The 5,770-nt window shown below is 46.0% G+C and overlaps 1 long non-coding RNA gene across 1 annotated transcript in view; it reads left to right on the forward strand.

Moving 5' to 3' along the window:
• LOC130587697 (uncharacterized) overlaps positions 1-1,636 on the forward strand; it is a 6,635-nt gene extending 4,999 nt beyond the window's left edge. Inside the window, exon 4 of the long non-coding RNA XR_008966837.1 lies at positions 1,601-1,636. This is a non-coding gene — a long non-coding RNA (uncharacterized LOC130587697). The remainder of the gene's footprint in view (positions 1-1,600) is intronic.
• Positions 1,637-5,770: the final 4,134 nt, after the last annotated feature.

A 5,770-nucleotide genomic window follows, 5' to 3' on the forward strand; every position in this document is an offset into this window, starting at 1 on the left:
GTGTCACCTGTGTGATGTCATCAATGTCACCTGTCAATGTCACCTGTGTGATGTCATCACTGTGACGTCATCACTGTGTGAGTGACACCAACCAGGACAAGAAGAACATGCTCTTCTCGGTGAGTGACGTCATCAATGATGTCATCGATGTGTGACGTCATCAATGTGAGATCTGTGTGTGTGACATCATCAGTGTGTGACGTCATCACTGTGTGAGTGACACCAACCAGGACAAGAAGAACACGCTCTTCTCGGTGAGTGACGTCATCAATGATGTCATCAATGTGTGACGTCATCAGTGTGATATCTGTGTGTGTGACGTCATCGGTGTCACCTGTGTGTGATGTCATCATTGGTGTGTGAGTGACACCAACCAGGACAAGAAGAACATGCTCTTCTCGGTGAGTGACGTCATCAATGATGTCATCGATGTGTGACGTCATCAATGTCTCCGTGTCACATGTGTGATGTCATCAGTGTGATATCTGTGGGTGTGACATCATCAGTGTGACGTCATCAGTGTGTGTCAGTGACACCAACCAGGACAAGAAGAACATGCTCTTCTCGGTGAGTGACGTCATCGGTGACGTCATCTGTGACGTCATCAGTGTGAGATCTGTGTGTGTGACGTCATCGGTGTCACCTGTGTGTGATGTCATCAGTGTGTGACGTCATCAGTGTGTGTGAGTGACACCAATAAGGACAAGAAGAACGTGCTCTTCTCGGTGAGTGACGTCATCAGTGGCACCTATGTGACATCATCAGTGACGTCATCTGTGTCAGCCGTATGATGTCATTTATGTCACCTGTATGATGTCATGGGTCTCACCTGTGTGATGTCATCAATGTCACCCGTGTGACATCATTGGTGTCCCCTGCGTGTTCCTGGTTTGGGGTAAAAGCAGGGAGTTCTGGATCAAACCACCAAATTTTGGGGTGAAACCCTCAAATTTTGGGGTCAAATCACCAAATTTTGGGCTTTTTTTGAGGTCAAATCACCCAATTTTGGGCTTTTTTTGAGGTAAATCAACCAAATTTTTGGGTAAAATCCTGCAATTTTTTGGTGGAACCACCAAATTTTGCGTCAGACCACCAAACTGAGGTTTTTATAGGTAAGTCAACCAAATGTTGGGGTAAAAACCTCAAATTTTTGGGTGAAAACCTCAAATTTTGGGGTAAGAAACTCTAACTTTTTTGTGAAACCGCCAAATTTTTTGGTGAAACACTCAAATTTTGAGGTCAAACCACCAAATTTTGGGGTAAAAAAGTCCAACTTTTTGGTGGAACCACCAAATTTTGGGGTGAAGAACTCTTTTTTTTTGTCGAACCACCAAATTCTGGGGTTATTTTGAGGTCAAACCACTCAATTTTGGGGTGAAAAACTCAAATTATGGGGCAAAAAACTCAAATTTTTGGTGGAAGCACCAAATTCTGGGATCAAACCACCAAATTTTGGGGTGAAAACCTCAAATTTTGGGGTAAAAGACTCAATTTTTTTATGAAACCACCCATTTTTGGGGTAAAAACCTCAAATTTTGGGTTAAAAAACTCAAATTTTTTTGTCCATCCACCAAATTTTGGATTCCTCTCCCCCTTGCAGGGCACGAACATCGGGGCGGGCAAGGCCGTGGGCATCGTGGTGGCCATGGGGGTGAAATCCACGATTTTGGGGTCTAACCACCAAATTTTGGGGTAAAAAACTCAAATTTTTCAGTTAAACCACCAAATTTTGGTGTTGGAGTAAAAAACTCAAATTTTGGAGTAAAAAACTCAAATTTTGGGGTAAAAACCTCAAATTTTGGCATAAAACCCTCAAATTTTGGGGTAAAAACCTCAAACTTTTTTGTGAAACCACCAAATTCTGGGATCAAACCACCAAATTTTGGGGTAAAAACCTCAAATTTTGGGTTTTTTGGGGTCAAACCACCAAATTTCGGGTCCGTCTTCCCCAACAGGGCACGAACATCGGGGCGGGCAAGGCCGTGGGCATCGTGGTGGCCACGGGGGTGAACACGGAGAATTTGGGTGTAAAATCCCCAATTTTGGGATAAAACCCCCAATTTTGGGACAAAACCACCAAATTTGGGTGACACCACCAAATTTTGGGGTAAAAATCTTAAATTTTTTGATGGAACCACCAAACCACCAAACTGGAGGTTCTTTTAGGTAAACCAGCCAAATTTTGCCCTAAAAACCTCAAATTTTGGGATCAAACCACCAAATTTTGGGTTTTTTTCGAGGTAAAAACCACCAAATTTTGAGGTAAAACCCTCAAATTTTGGGGTAAAAACCTCCAATTTTTTTTGTCCATCCACCAAATTTGGGGTTTTTTCGAGGTCAAACCACCAAATTTTGGGGTAAAAACCTCCAATTTTTTTTTGGTGGAACCACCAAATTTTGGCATAAAATACTCGAATTTTGGGGTAAAACCCTCAAATTTTAGCGTAAAAAACTCAAATTTTTTGTCAAACCATCAAATTTTGGGGTGAAAAACTCAAATTTTGGGTCTGTCTCCCCCTGCAGGGCACGAACATCGGGGCGGGCAAGGCCGTGGGCATCGTGGTGGCCACCGGGGTGAACACCGAGATCGGCAAGATCCGGGACGAGATGGCGGCCACGGAGCAGGACAAGACGCCGCTGCAGCAGAAGCTGGACGAGTTCGGGGAGCAGCTGTCCAAGGTGATCTCGCTCATCTGCGTGGCCGTCTGGGCCATCAACATCGGCCACTTCAACGACCCCGTGCACGGCGGCTCCTGGATCCGCGGCGCCATCTACTACTTCAAGATCGCCGTGGCGCTGGCCGTGGCCGCCATCCCCGAGGGTCAGTGGCCATTTATTTGTGGTCATTTATGGTCATTTGTGGTCATTTATGAGGTCCTGGAGGTCACTCGTGGTCATTTATGAGGTTCTGAAGGTCATTTATGGACCATTCGTGGTCATTTATGGGGTTCTGGAGACCATTCGTGGTGACTTTTGGGGTTCTGGAGGTCATCCATGGTCACTTATGGACCATACATGGTCATCTATGGACCATTTGGGGTCATTTATGAGGTTCTGGAGGTCATTTATGGGGTTCTGAACCGATCTACTACTTCAAGATCGCCGTGGCGCTGGCCGTGGCCGCCATCCCGGAAGGTTGGTGGTCACTTTTGGGGTGTTCGTGGTCATTTTTGGGGTTTTGGAGGTCATTTATGGGGTTCTAGAGACCATTCGTGGTCATTTATGGGGTCCTGGAGGTCATCCATGAGGTTCTGGAGATCATTCACAGTCATTTATGGACCATTTGTGGTCTTTTATGGAGTCCTGGAGGTCACTCGTGGTCATTTATGGGGTTCTGGTGACCATCCATGGTCACTTTTGGGGTTTTGAAGATCATTCATGGATCATTCGTGGTCATTTATGGAGTCCTGGAGGTCACTCATGGTCACTTTGGGGTTTTGAAGGACCTTCATGGTCACTTTTGAGGTTCTGGAGGTCATTTGTGGTCATTTATGGACCATTCATGGTCATTTTTAGGTTCTGGAGGTCATTCATGGTCATCTATGGACCATTCGTGGTCATTTATGGAGTTTTGAAGGACCTTCATGGTCACTTTTGGGGTCTTGAAGACCATCTGTGGTCATTTATGGACCATCCATGGTCATTTATGGGGTTCTGGAGATGATTCGTGGTCACTCATGGGGTCCTGGAGGTCATTCATGGTCACTCGTGGTCATTTATGGACCATTCATGGTCATTTATGGGGTTCTGGAGACCATTCATGGTCACTTTTAAAGTTTTGAAGACCATTCGTGGTCATTTATGGGGTTCTGGAGGTCACTTGTGGTCATTTATGGACCATTGGTGGTCATTTATGGGGTTTTGAAGATCTTTTGTGGGGTTTTGAAGGACCTTCATGGTCACTTTTGAGGTTCTGGAGGTCACTCATGGTCATTTATGGGGTTCTGGAGGTCATTTGTGGACCATTTGTGGTCACTTTGGGGTTCTGGACCCATCTACTACTTCAAGATCGCCGTGGCGCTGGCCGTGGCCGCCATCCCCGAGGGTCAGTGGTCACTTTTGGGGTCATTTATGGTCATTTATGGGGTTCTGGTGACCATCCATGGTCATCTATGGACAATTCATGGTCACTTATGGACCATTCGTGGTCATTGATGGAGTTTTGAAGACCATTCATGGTCATTTATGGAGTTCTGGAGGTCACTCGTGGTCATCTATGAGGTCCTGGAGGTCATCTGTGGTCATTTATGGGGTTCTGGAGGTCATTTATGGGGTTCTGGAGGACCTTCATGGTCACTTTTGAGGTTCTGCAGGTCATTTGTGATCATCCATGGTCATTTATGGACCATTCTTGGTCATTTATGGGGTTCTGGAGGTCAGTCATGGTCATTTATGGGGTCCTGGAGACCATTTGTGGTCATTTATGGGGTTCTGGAGATGATTCGTGGTCACTTTTGGGGTCCTGGAGGTCATTCATGGTCATTTGTGGACCATTTGTGGTCATTTATGGGGTTCTGGAGGTCATTCATGGTCATTTATGGTCATTTATGGACCTTTGTGGTCACTTTGGGGTTCTGAACCCATCTACTACTTCAAGATCGCCGTGGCGCTGGCCGTGGCCGCCATCCCAGAAGGTTGGTGGTCACTTTTGGGGTGTTCATGGTCATTTTTGGGGTTCTGGAGGTCACTCGTGGTCATCTATGGACCATTCGTGGTCATTTATGGAGTTTTGAAGGACCTTCATGGTCACTTTTAGGGTCTTGAAGACCATTCGTGGTCACTTATGGACCATTCATGGTCATTCATGGGGTCCTGGAGGTCATTCATGGACACTCGTGGTCATTTATGGACCATTCGTGGTCATTTATGGGGTCTTGGTGGTCATCCATGGGGTTCTGGAGGTCATTTGTGGGGTTCTGGAGGACCTTCATGGTCACTTTTGAGGTTCTGGAGGTCATTCATGGTCATGTATGGACCATACATGGTCATTCATGGACCATTCGTGGTCATTTATGGGGTTCTGGAGACCATCCATGGTCATCTATGGACCATCCATGGTCACTTATGGACCTTTCGTGGTCATTCATGGGGTCCTGGAGGTCACTCGTGGTCATTTATGGACCATTCATGGTCATTTATGGGGTTCTGGAGACCATTCGTGGTCATTCATGGGGTCCTGGAGGTCACTCATGGTCACTCGTGCTCATTTATGGACCATTCGTGGTCATTTATGAGGTTCTGGAGACCATTCGTGGTCATCCATGGGGTCCTGGAGGTTCATTCATGGGGTTCTGAGGTCATTTATGGGGCTTGAAGGACCTTTGTGGTCATTTATGGACCATCCATAGTCATTTATGGGGTTCTGGACACCATTCGTGGTCATTTATGGGGTCCTGGAGGTCATTCATGGTTACTCGTGGTCATTTATGGACCATTCATGGTCATTTTTGGGGTTCTGGTGACCATCCATGGTCATCTATGGACCATCTATGGTCATTTATGGACCATTCCTGGTCATTGATGGAGTTTTGAAGACCATTCATGGTCATTTATGGAGTTCTGGAGGTCATCTGTGGTCATTTATGGGGTTCTGGAGGACCTTCATGGTCACTTTTGAGGTTCTGCAGGTCATTTGTGGTCATTCATGGTCATTTATGGACCATTCTTGGTCATTTTTGGGGTTCTGGAGGTCACTCATGGTCATTTATGGACCATTTGTGGTCATTTATGAGGTTCTGGAGGTCATTTGTGGTCACTTATGGACCATTCA

Source organism: Malurus melanocephalus, unplaced genomic scaffold, assembly GCF_030028575.1.
Source record: "Malurus melanocephalus ecotype Western Australia unplaced genomic scaffold, MMel_1.1 scaffold_2275, whole genome shotgun sequence".
NCBI lineage: Eukaryota > Metazoa > Chordata > Aves > Passeriformes > Maluridae > Malurus > Malurus melanocephalus.